We start from the raw sequence: 13996 nt of genomic DNA, 5'->3' as shown, positions 1-13996 counted from the left end.
CAAATCTCTCACTGAGACAGATCCCACAGGACAACATATAGAGAAATACATGAGAACAAAAACGTTTGGGCCAGAAAGAAGAGAGCAATAAAAAAGAAGGAAGACACTTATTTCTAGCATACCACCCTGCCAAAGGAAAAAAAAAAGAAATAGTCCAAATTAAGAAGATAATGAAGTCGGTGAACCTTCCTGAAATAAATAATGGAAGAACTAAGAGAAAGAGAGCAGTAGAAGCAGGGGAAAGTGTAGCAGAAATACATATAGCACAGGTCTACAATCCTTCTAAACTGAGGAAATGACACGTCGTAGAGCTCCTGGTGAAGTTTAGGTCTGCAGTAGTCCCCTGAAGCACAGCTCTCAGAAACATTAATCTCAAGTTTAGTTTCAGAATCAGCTAAAGGATATATGCCAGCTGAGACCAGGCCTTATGGACTTGGTTTCACAAATACAAAGAATTCCTTGGGGCTCCTGCGTGGCTTACTAAATTAAGTGTCTGACTTCGGCTCAGGTCATAATCTCCTGGTTTGTGAATTCGAGCCCCACATCGGGCTCTGTGCTGACAGCTCAGAGCATAGAGCCTGCTTCGGATTCTGTGTCCCCCTCTCTCTGCCCCTCCTGTGTTCACTCTCTCTCTCTCTCTCTCTCTCTCTCTCTCAAAAATAAACATTAAAATAATTTTTAAAAATGCAAAGAATTCCATTGTGACACGGTCCCAAAATGCCTGTTCCTAGAAGACAATATGATTATCTTAAATGTTTTCTATACCATTTGATCTTTCTCCTAGAAAGCTTATGAGCATTATGCTCTTGTGGCAAAATCAGGCTAGGTGCACACTAAAAGTATTCCCCTTTCTTTCTGAGCCCAGAACCAGCTTATCATTCTCAAACTCCCTTACAAAAGAATGTATAATTGTGAATCCCAGCAAGTGGGCAAAAGTGCTATCTGCTACAAGTGCTACCCTATAAACCTCCCACACAATCCTTCATGTGTTGCCTCTTCTGTTAACCACTAAAAAAACACACAGAGGATCTAGTGGAGGACTCACAGGCTTTACGAAAGTGATTCTCAAACTATCTGTGATTGGAGGTTTGTTTTCTTCAATCTCTACAGTTATCAGATAATAGAGTCCTTTCCATAGATGATGTAGAAATATGCAATTACTATAAATTTTTTGAACTTACTAATAATTTCTATACTTTATTTTATGGATAGGTAACAGATGACAGATGACAGATGACAACCCAGCAATAGCACTACTAGGTATTAACCCAAGGGACACAAAAATACTGATTCAAATAGTTCACAGACTATAACAAGGACATGCAGTAGCATAGCCTTACATAATACTCTAGTGTGCTAGACGTAGAAGGATCCTGGATTACTGAATGCATCAAAAAGAGCTCCTCTACAAATCTGCGGTTGGACTGTGGTAGAAATGAAAAATAAACCTGATAAAGATATGATGTTGGTTAAACTGATGTAACAGAGCAAAAATACAGTCATGGCTTCAATAAGATATAAATTCTGATATGTAGTCAATATGAGTGGCTTGATAGTATATATAATAGAGACTCAAATACAGTGGTTTAAGCTAAAGATAAGTCCTTGTAGATGGCCAAAGGATGTTCTGGTTACTTGATCTTGTTACAGAACCAGTGTCGTTGACAAAAATTACCACAGGTTTACTGGCTTAAAGTAACATTTCCAGAGGCCAAAAATCCAAAACCTATTTTAGTGACCTAAAGTCAAGATGTCGGCAGGGTTGGATCATTCTGGAGTCTTAGGGGGCAGTCTATTTCCTTGCAATTCCTGGCTTCTTGAGACCACCTGCATTCCTTGGTCTAAGACCCCTTTATCAAATCATTCCAATCTCTACCTTCTGTTATCACATCTCCCGTTTCCTTCTTTGACATTTTTGCCTTTTTTTGTATGGGAATCCTTATATTTACAACACACCTGGATAATATTGCCAACTCAAGATCCTTAACTACATCACATATGTAAGTCTCCTTAAGCCATATAAGGTACCATTCATAAATGCCAGGAATTAGGATATGAATATCTTCTGTGAAGACATTATTAAGCCTTCCACACCCAGGGACCTTCTATTATTTTCTTCTGCTAACTTTTAAACATGACTTCCTTTCTCTAAATTGAACATCATTCCTCAGCTACCACTGTCAGATCCATATTCCAATAAGCAAAAACAGAGAAAAAGAGAAGGGAAAGCACATAACCTCCTTTTTTATGGTAAAATCCAGATATTAAATACATTAGATAGTATCACACTCCATTGGCCAAAACTCTGTCATGGGATAATACTTAGCTTCAAAAAGATCTGAGAAATATAGTTTTAGGTGGTTAGCCATGAAGGGCTAAACTTGGGCCTCTGTCACTAAAGAAAACTAAAGAAAATTAGGTGGTAGCTAATAGTCTCTTCTTCACACCTAGTCACAAAATTAACATATTTTGGGGTGGTTATGATCAATTATATATTTAGCCTTGAATATTGAGCATTGAAAAACTAATATAGAAAGATTCATACCTTGCCACAGCCAAAACAAACCTTTTTTTTTTCTTTTATTGTTATTCATTCTCCTCCCTTCATATACTGAGTACCTGCCATCCTCTTGGTAGAATTAAGTACTGGACACTGAGAACAAACAAGTAATACCTGAAATTTCCAACTGTATTTCACATAGTGTTGATGCTGCCAACATTAGCCATGTCTACTAACTTTCAGAAAGTTTATACACAAGGGTCATAAGAAAACTTGCCTTTAATTAATAAAACTTCTCAGTCTTTTTAAAAAAAATGGTTCCTATGAACCTTCTTTCACTGTTAGTGGGAAGGCAAACTGGTGCAGCCAGTCTGGAAAACAGTATGGTGCTTCCGTAAAAAGTTAAAAAAGGAACTACCCTACAACCCAGCAATAGCACTACTAGGTATTTACCCAAAGGACACAAAAATACTGATTCAAAGGGATACATGCACCCCAATGTTTTTAGCAGCACTATCAACAATAGCCAAATTATAGAAAGAGCCCAAACGTCTATTGACTGATGAATGGATAAAGATGTGGTTTTTATATACAATGGAATATTACTCAGCCATAAAAAAGAATGAAATCTTTCCATTTGCAACAATGTAGATAGAGCTAGAAAGTATTATGCTAAGCAAACAAGTCAGTCAGAGAAAGACAAATACCATATGATTTCACTCATATGTGGAATTTAAGAAATAAGACAAATGAACATAGGAGGAAAACAAAACAGAGGCAAACCAAGAAACAAAACTCTTAACTATAGAGAAAAAACTGATGGTTACCAGAGGGGAGGTGGGGGGGGGGTGTGTTAAATAAGTAATGGAGACTAAGGAGGGCTCTTGTGACGAGAACTGGGAGTTGTATGTAAGTGAAGAATCTCTAAATTTTACACCTAAAGCTAATATTACAATGTATGTTAACTAACTGGAATTTAAAAGAAGAAAATAGAGGGAAAAAAAAAGGTTCCTCTGAGATTTAAAGTCATGATAGAAAATGTATAGCAGATAAGTCCTCTGCCATAGATAAATAGAACAAATATGAGTGGTGCTTGGGTGGCTCAGTTGGCTAAGCATCCAACTCTTGATTTCGACTCAGGTCACAATCTTGAAGTTTGTGAGTTCAGGGCCCACATCAAGAACTGTGCTGATGGTGCAGAGCCTGCTTGGGATTCTCTCTCTCTACCTCTCTCCCTGCCCCTCCCGCACTTGTGTGTGCTCTCTCTCTCTCTGTCTCTCTCTCTGTCTCTCTCTCTCCCAAAATAAATAAACATTAAAAAAAATAAGAAACAACTGCTGTCAAATGCTGGGAAACCACCAACAGAAGATCATGATCCCTGAAAGAAGAGAAAAAAGAAAACAAACGAGGTGGGTTTATAATTGCCTCAACTTTCTGCCTAGAGACATTTAAACTGATTCTAGGAAGAGGAATTGAAGGGTCTTGCTATAATAAAAGAGACTGGAATTCAAGAAAGCTTGAGACCTGGAATTTGTAGGGCAGATTTCCAAAATTGAGAGAAATATGTAGAGCTAGAGATCTACAGGAATCCGAATAGGTGTCTGTTGGGGATGAAACTCCACAAAGTAAGGCAAAGTTCAGTGACTATAAAAAGAACTACAACCAGGGAGCTATAAATATAAATTCTCCAAGAGTTTGCTCAAGGATAGGTGTCATTTGAGTTAGATTAATCAGACTCTGAATGGAGAGACCTAATAGAAGAAAAAAAAATTAAAGGAACCCCATTAAACACCTCCTAGAGACCCCAGAAACACTATATCTTGGAAGGATAGTGAAATAAACCCTAGTGTGAAGGTTACTCTAGATATAGTCAAATATAATTTAAAAAAAAGTGTCAAAAAAGATCTAACAGGTGTGCAGGTAAGTTAATGCCAAAGCAGCACTTCTCAAGAACCCTGCAAATCTCTCTCACCAATTCCCATCATCAAAAAACAAAATAAAACAAAACAAAACAACAACAACAACAAAGACAGATGTAAGAAGAAGAAGGAAATGTGATTCATATGCAAGAAAAATATTGATGAATAAAGACAGACATAACATTTCAGAGGTCATGAAGTTAGTATACAGATTTTTAAAATATCTGGTACGGATAGGTTCAGATATTTAAGGGGAAACATGAACATAATTAATGAGGAAATGGAGATTATGAAAAAACAAATGAAACTTCTAAAATTGAAAAATATATTATCTGAAATACATTTTTAAAAATAGTTTGGTTGGGCTTAGTGGAAGATTATACATACAGAAAAACAGAATTTTGACTTTGAAGTCAGAGCAACAGAAATTATCTAAACTGAAGTATAGTGAGAGCAAAGCATGAAGAGGAAAACAAATAAAACAGATTTTAGTGGACTATGGTAAAATGTCAAGCAGTCATGCATATCTGTAATTGAATTCCTAATGGAGAGAGAAAGCAGAAATCTACTTAAAAAAATCGCCAATTTTTTTTCCAAATTTGTTGAAAAATATATATTCCAAAGTCCAAGAAGTTGAATAATCCCTCCAGGATAAATACAAGTAAAGAAAACAAAACCAAAACATGTTAATAATTAAATTGCTGAAACCCAGTGAAAAATTGAAAATTTAAAAAGCAGCCAGGTTGTGGGGGGCAGGGAGGAAAGTCTGGAAATATAACTGACTTTCCTTTACAAACTATACAATCCAGAAGATAATACAACAACTTCTGTAAAATGTTGAAAGAAAAACAGAAAACAAAAACTGCCTATTCAAATTTCAATGTCTAGTAGAAATATTCTTAAGTGAAGAGAAAAAACAAAGGCTAAGACAAACAAAGGCTGAGAAAATTGTTAAAGGATTTTTTGTAATGTATTTATTTTTAAGTAGGCTCCACACCCAGTGTGGAGCCCAACACGAGACTTGAACTCATGACCCTGAGCTCACGACCTGGGCTGAGATGAAGAGTGGAACGCTTAACCGACTGAGCCATCCAGGTACCCCAATGGATGTTTATTAGGCTAACGGAAAATTGAGAAATTTGCATTTATGTGAAACAATGAGGAGGATCAGAAACTTAAAGTAAAAGTTTTGTCTCTTGTTTTTAAAAAATAATCTTTTTGAAGGATATTTACTTATTAAAAGCAGAAATAATATGTTGTAGAGTTTGTAACATATATAGAATTAACTATTTGACAATATTATCACAAAGGATGGAAAGGGAGAGGTCAAAGATTTCTGTTTTAAGGTTCTTCTTTCAAATGTGAAGTAATAAAATATTATTTACAGATACATGGTGATAAGTTAAAGTTGCATATTATAAATATAGCTTACAGCTGCACTTAAAAAATTAAACTAAGAGGTATAGCCAATAAGCCAATACTGAAGATAAAATGAAATTCTATTGAAGTTGGATTGAAGTTATGCAATCCAACAGAAGGCAAAATACAAGGAAATAAAGAACAGATGTGACCATTTGTAAACAAATAGCAAGATAGTACATTTAAATCTGATGGGAATTAGATTCTCATCAGATAAAGATGTAGACATTATATCAAAACCATAAACTTTTCAAAGACCTCTCTCATCAAGAGGGAACAAAATAAGAAATAAGGGAAGAACTTGACTCCTGGAACTTTACTTGTAGTTAAAACATTTGGACTTTCTTTAGACTTATGTTCCAGGGCAGAAGTCTTCAATTTTGGACATTAATTATTTTAAACTAATTTCTTTGAAACTTTAATCTTTAAAATTTTATGTATCTCTGGGAATTTAATAATTAGATTATATATATTAAATTTTGAGCATCTATATGCTCTTGTTGTTGCATAATTGCAGTATCTTGATGCCATGATTTAATCTAGTTGCAGAAGCTCTGAAGAGCTCTATTGAATAGTATAACTGGACATAATTTAGCATGGGTAAATGATAGAGACAGAGAATTTTCAGACTCTGGAGTTAATGAATTAGTGTAATGTTTTATCACATTTCAAAGACTTCTGGAAGCAAACATATGGTGCCTACCAGTAGCTATCAAGGGTGAGCTACCAAAGGGCAGCAATTATTACTAATAACAATTACCTTAAAGTAAGAATATTCCCCAACATGAGAATCCCCAAAAAAGCACCTCTGAGGACAGAATTTAGGTTCGTGTTTCCTATTTGGGATGTGATCCCAGGAAACACAAGTTAGAGACCAGGAAAATAAGATGGAGGAAAGAAAAATAGCAAAAAACAAAAAACAAAAAGCAAGCAAACAAAAATAAATAAATGAATGAATGAATAAATAAATACGAATCATGTAGACTGCATCTCAGAATCTTCCCCCTGAGTGAGTGGGAAGCTGTGATTCTTACCTTTTGACTTGTGTCCCTCACTGGTTAAAGAGTGTCCTGGGAGAGGTTAAATCCCTGGCACATCTAGGCTGCCTTGAGTACAGCTGATAAAGCCTCCCGTATCAAATATAATTCTTAGGAAGAGTGGTTTGGGACTGGCTCCTGTAGTATCAAGGCATCAGGGGACATCCACCACAGCTGAGGTGGCCTGGGTGGGCTTTGGGCAAGACATCAGTACCATCTGCTGCCAGGCCTCATGAGAGGGATGACTGATCTGATGCATGGCTGATCCCACCCCCTAAGAGACAGCCATTTCCCAAGAACACTGTGAACTTAGTTTCAAGTCAAAATTAAGGGAAGAAAGCTGGAGTATATGAGGAAGGAACACATATTCCCACTTCCCATTTCTCTAGGGAATAGCATTTCTAGAGCAGTAATTCTTCAGCTACATCATCTGAATCATCAGGAAGGTTTGTTAAAACACAGGTCACTCTCCCTCATGCACAGAACTTCTGATTTAGTACTCGTGGGTGCACCCTAAGAATCTGCATTTAAAACCCATTGCTGAAGGTGTTCGCCCAAGAACCACAGAGAATCACTGAGCCAGAGTAACCTTCAAGACTCTTCTTTCTCTCATCCATTCGTAAGTCATAGAAGAAGGAGGAGTGAGAAGGGGGAAGTAGGCCTCTTACCACCTGCTTTCTGGATCTTACTGCTTGCGGGAAGGTTTTATTCCCGTCTGCACTTTGGCAATACAGAAAGTTTGGCAGGGAAGGCTGTCTGTGACTGGAGGAGGAAGTTCAAATCTATGATGTAAGAAGAAGCAGGCCACTGTTGCCCAGACCTAAGCCACTTTCTCTAAATAGCTTTGTCAGTAAAGAAGGTGATGCTTCCATATATACATCTGGCTCTAGTGTCTTTCTTTTAGAGTTTTCCAAACTTTGAAGGAGAAAAATGGGGTGTTCTATATAGACATCTTATAAAACCAGCAATATTGTGCAGACATTTCTGACATGAGCAGGAAAAAAAAATCCAATTGATATTATGTGTGAGGTTTTAAATAATAAGAACAAGAGAAATAACAGCATACATATGGGTCTACTGTGAATATGGACAAGCTTTTTGCCCAGAGGGTAGTGTAAACACTGAATGACTTTTAAAATTTCAAACATTCTGTATCATAAGCTGAAGATCTAAAGACGATTCGCTTTATGTAAAAAGAAAAAGGAAAGCATGAAATGAATTCCACTGGCAGAGTCAAGCTCCTTTGATTTATACATAATGTTTCTTCTGACAAGGACACAGAAGCACTCTCATATATTTCAATAATCTAATTTTGCATTGTTTGAAAAGAAACAGGGCTATTGATAGACTTATTTGGCTTGCACCCTGGGATATTTAAATAGACTTTGCACTTTAAAAACACTCTTTCACAAATTCCAATAACTTGTGGTATTTTCAGAGCTTTTTATGGTAATCAATGATATATTTTATTTTTATTACTAATTGAAAGATTGTTCAGACAAATATGTTAAATTTTCTATGAAAACTTAATTTTCTAAAGGCCTTTTTAACCTTTTCTGAAAAGTGGATGAAGAATAGAAAATGAGTTAAACCAGTTTAGAGATTTATTGGATCTATAAATGTGCCATTTGGCTAATCTAATTTGCATTTTCTTGCATTTTCATTGTATTTTTCAGTGTCACAGCTCATTTCCAACTATTCTTTTGTTATTGGTCTATAACAATATTCTGAGTGATCTCAAGTTTACTGTACTTATTTATACTCAAAATATATGTTTAAAGTTATTATCCCAAATATAAAACACCATAAAATCAAAGGAAAGCAAACCACCAAAAAGAGGAGAAATCACTTGTTTAGCAAATCACTTGTAGGGTTGTTGTTTTATAGAGAACCTTACTATTTCTAAATAATTTTATGAAGTATCATTGTTCTATTACTGTTTTGCAAAATGTTTTGACAGACCAGACATTTTTTTATAACAAAGATGGCTATTTACCTACCCAATATTTATTCTTCTTGTAAATAATTGAACTATTAATTGTTGTGGATGTAAAACAAGAAGGTCGAAGAAATATACTTTAATCTCTGCATTTAGAGAGGGTCAATGTAAGTTATTGTTTATGCTTCCATTGGTGTTATTTCAAAAGTGCTCTCTCTTGGGGCACCTGGGTGGCTCAGTCGGTTGAGCGTCTGACTTCGGCCCAGGTCATGATCCCACGCTTTGTGGGTTCGAGCCCCGCATCGGGCTCTGTGCTGACAGCTCAGAGCCTGGAGCCTGCTTCCGGATTCTGTGTCTCCCTCTCTCTCTGCTCGCCCCTGCCCCCACTCTGTCTCTCTGTCTCCCAAAATAAACAAACATTTAAAAAATGAAAATAAAATGGTTAACATTAAAAAAAAAAGTAATCTCTCAGATGTTCTCTCAGGTGTTATTTTTCCTTCTTTCTTCCTTTTTCCTTGTACTATGAACATGATGATTGGAATTTCCACTGCCATTCGGAAAACATGGGATGACATTGAGAATGGAAACCATTTCTAACCACAATGGGGGAAGAATAGGATAATGATGACATTGTGGAGTAGCCATTTTGAAGCACCTCATCTGAACATTTTTTATGCATTAAAAAAACACACTGGTATCTTCTTTAAGCCCCTGTCATTTTGGTTCTCTGATATCATGCCTGAAGGTAATCTCTTACTGATATACATCTAATACATTTTCTACTTAGCTTCTTGGCTTCTTCAAATAGGTTTAAAAATTAAAGATGATCCTTGAAATGCACTTATTATCTTCCCTCATTGATAAAAATGCGGTAGAACAAGGTTTTGATCTACTCTCATTGGTTTTGATGAATTAATGTTATTCTTCCCTTTGTTTCTCCTTTTCAGCTAAGCCTGGAACTGGCAAGTTAGATTTAGAACATCTAGCTCCCTAAACACCTATCAAACCTTAGTGATTCACACGTTCCTTTATATAAACTTGACCTAATTAAAAGTGTTTCTAATAAAGAGAAATTGCCATATGTCTTAAGAGAATGCTTTGAATGGGGCACCTAGGTGGCTCAGTTGGTTAATCACCTGACTCTTGACTTCGGCTCAGGTCATGGTTCAGGGGATCAAATCCTATGTCGGGCTCTGCACTAACATTGCAGAGCCTGCTTGGGATTTTCTCTCTCTCCCTAGAGACTGACCCTTCCCAGTCTCTCTCTCTCTCTCAAAATAAATAAACATTAAAAAAAAAAAAAAGAAAATGGGGCCCATGGGTGGCTCAGCCCGTTAAGCTTCTGACCATGGCTCAGGTCATGATCTCTCAGTTCTGGAGTTCAAGCTTCGCATTGGGCTCTGTGCTGACAGCCCAGAGCCTGGCACCTGCTTTGGATTCTGTGTCTCCTTCTCTATCTCAGCCCCTCCCCAACTCACACTCTGTCTCTCTGTCTTTCTCAGAAATAAATAAACATCAAAAAAAATTAAAAACAAATGCTTTCAGTGATGGTATTACATTTCATTCTCTCTAGTACCTCCTCCTGGTAGTATTTGATCAACTTGGAAACACCAGTCAGGGTTTCATTTCATTTCACATTTTTCATGCTTTCACTGCTTTCCTCATCTACCACTTTCCTTACCTCACCACTTATTCTCTGGTCTATCATTATAATCATTCTCTTGTAAACTTGTTTAGTTTCCTCATGCCTGTTTCTCTCTCAGTTACTCACCTGACAAAATAAAATGCAGGTTAAACCCAATTCCCTTCTTTCCAGGATTGCAAACTCACAGCCGACCACAACCGAAGGAAAACATACTAATACATATCACCTCGAGAACACTCAAAGATCTGCCAACATTCCAACTGCCGCCTGCCATTTCTATCACCCTCCTGCCCTGCAAGATAATTGTTTTCTATCTCTTCCTCTCCTCAAACTGAAACTCTCACAAACTCCTTGCTTTCAATAGTTGGTATTCCCGACTGCACTGAAAAAATCCAAGCAATGCAAAGAGGATTATTTTCTCATGCTCTCTCCCTGAGCATCTGTTCCCAAACAGTCTGTCTTGCTCAGTTTCAACAGATTAACTATTCATCTTCCAAAGACCAATCCTTCCATTTCTGTACTAATCACATCAACTTTTTAAAAACTTGACTACGGCAATTTTCCCTTTTTTCTCTTAAATGATCTGCTTTTCATCTTTTACCATATTATTCACATCAGCAGAAAAGATCACCATATCTGCAATTTTTATAAGTTCCCTCCCCCCTTTAACTCCACATCACTCTCCAGCTACTGCAGAGTTCTCTCTCTGTTCACTTTCAACCAGTGTTCAGCAATAATAATATCATTTTCCCTTTTTCCAAACCTCATGCCTTCATAAAAACATTTATATGAAAGATTCTGAAACAGATTAAATGTAGTAGGAGGTAATAGAAAGAGATGGGTTTTACTCCCAGGTTCAGGGATCTGTGTTTCTAGCAGAGGGACAGCATTAGATCTCAGCGGCAGTCACTGCTAATATTGAATTCCTCTAAATTAATTCATAATATTGAGACTGATGGTCATGGCTCTATTGCTGAGACCTCATTGTTCCTTTATTCCGTTATTCCATCTTCAGAAAAACCTGAGATCAGAGAGTAAGCAGTTCATTCACAGGAGGGGATGAAGTAGGGAAACTGCATTTCTCCAGTACTGCTCAGGGCATATCTTGCAACATGAAAGCCTGCAGTTTGGCTCAAAGTCTTGTTCCTAGGCTTCCCAGCTGGAGCATGGCAAATGAGTAAAGTTGTCTGAGAAGTCTGCTTCAGACATCAATAAGGAGCAGAAACTCCTAAAGAACAGTCATTTGGAATGATTCTCATGCCCGACCATGCATTACAATTACTAGGAAGCTTGACAAAATGCAGATTTCAAATCAACTTCCATAAAGTGCTGGTAGAGTCCAGCGTTCTACAATTTTGATAATTTTTTCATGTGATTCTGATACAGTTAGAACATGAACCATGCACTACTTTAGAAACTAGAAACCTGACCAGTTGGTCCTTAGACTGAGAGAGTGAGTATAGAGGAGAGAACTAATTGTTAGCCAAAACAAAACTGGAGAATCTCCAACAAAACAAAGATAACAGCTCAGCGCATTTGTCTTGTCAAATAGGCCATTAGTTTGTAAACAATCACAACAAAGAGGGAGGAAAGTACCAGATTTGCAACAATAACCATTTCCCCAGGAATGCAGCAATTAGATAGAGAACATCCCCTAGGCAGACTTGTTCTGTCCTCTCAAGATTGTATATCCTCAGGTAGATTGTATCCAAAGCCCAACTCCAAACATCTGGACCACTGGGAATAACATGCATAACCTCCCTTGTACCTTGTCTGCCCTCTTCACTGGCTTCCTTGAAGGTTGGTTTTCAAGCCTTGACCCACGTTAGTTACAACTGGGTTTACATTAGAAAGCAAGGCCTAGATCTGCTTCTGTTGAGTGCCCACAACAAACCATAAACTCTCCAATCTTTTCAAAGTTTTTGCCAATATTTTAAAATTGATTTCTCGGGACACACTTACAATCACAAGGTGCTCATTCTAAGTCTTCTTTTCTCCACTTGTTAACCTCAGCTACAAGGCTTAATCCTCAATAGGAGTATTTATACTCATTCTTAAAGTGACCCCATCAAGCTCAAATTTATGGCTTTTAATACAGTTTATGCACATTGATATTATATAAATATACAACTTGGGCTGACACCCTCCTCTGATCTCCAAACTTGCATACTAAAGACTTGATTTCCATTTAGAAATTGTATTGTCCAAAGATATATATATTAATTTCACTCAGTCTCCAAATGTGTTTCTTCTATATTCAGTTTATGTCACAAGGATATATGTAAATGTTTCAAATTTCTTGTTTTTTTTTAACTCTCTTTTATATTTACATGCCATTCCTCAAAAATATCACCAGATCTACTTTCAAAATATATTTCAAATTTAACCGCACTTTACCTTTTCATCATTAACACTATATTTTAAGCCACAATTATCTCTTCCCTAGACTATTAAAATAATTTTTTTAAACAGATCTCAGTGCTTCCAGTCATTTTAGAATAAATCAGAATATGCCACTTCACACACTAAATACTTAGAATGGGAATCCACATATTTAATTAAGTCCACAGGGTTCCACATGATCTTACCCCAGACTACCTCACCAAGCTCATATCTGCCACTCCCCTCTTAATTCAAACCAATCACACTAGCTGAAAAGCCCAGTTAGTTTCTGTCTCCTTTTAGTAAATCATAAAGTAAATTAACATATATATCAGTATGGAAGTAAATTGGTATGAATTAATGTGTCATACATACCATCCTGTATCATCAATTGACTAAATAGCTAAAACTTGAATTAAATTTAAAAAAAGGCTCTGATTATAAGAACAATATCAGCTTACATGGCAAATGTCCAAAGTCATTCAGTTAATTATTAAAAGTATAACATTTGCTGAACATAAATAGCAGTTTTTTGTATCATTAATAAGATCAACCAGATAATCTGATTAAAATTTTAACATGCTTAATATTTTGTTTCTAAAAGGTATATGGTTGCCTACCTGTTGATATTTAGAGCTTAAAAAGTAATTTAAATTTCTCATGCTTTAATTTTCCAATTAAGATGAGTTACTCTATAACATTTCAGAATGAGAAAAGTGGTACAAATTTATAACATTTACTCACTCAACCACCCCATTTTTGAAAATTTATTTATATTGAGAAAGAAAGAGAGCACAAGTCGGGGAGAAACACAGAGAGAGGGAGAGAAAGAATCCCAATGAGGCTCCACACTGTCAGCGTAGAGCCCGATGAAGTGCTTGAACTGACGAACTATGAGATCATGACCTGAGCCGAAGTCAAGAGTTGGATGCTTAACTGACTGAGCCACCCAGGTGTCCTGCACTTTTTTGTTTGTTTTGTTTTGCTTTCAATTAAAAGGTTTTACATTAACAATAATTCCCAAAAGAAAACAAAACAAAGCTTATACTTTGCCAAAACTCAAAGAAAATTGAAGATTTACCTTCCTAATCAACTGTGATATTCTTTGAATATATAGTGAAGCATAAAACAATAATAGCAACACCATATTTCTTA

The 13996-nt window shown here is 36.4% G+C and overlaps 1 protein-coding gene across 1 annotated transcript in view; it reads right to left on the bottom strand.

Annotated features, from left to right (window-relative positions):
• FSTL5 (follistatin like 5) overlaps positions 1-13996 on the bottom strand; it is a 791029-nt gene that overhangs the window by 171752 nt on the left and 605281 nt on the right. The gene's annotated exons all lie outside the window — the stretch shown is intronic.

The sequence above is a fragment of the Panthera tigris genome, chromosome B1 (genome assembly GCF_018350195.1).
Source record: "Panthera tigris isolate Pti1 chromosome B1, P.tigris_Pti1_mat1.1, whole genome shotgun sequence".
NCBI classification, from domain to species: Eukaryota; Metazoa; Chordata; class Mammalia; order Carnivora; family Felidae; genus Panthera; species Panthera tigris.
The sequence above is the reverse complement of the archived record's forward strand: the minus strand, read 5'-3'. Positions and strand labels throughout refer to the sequence as shown.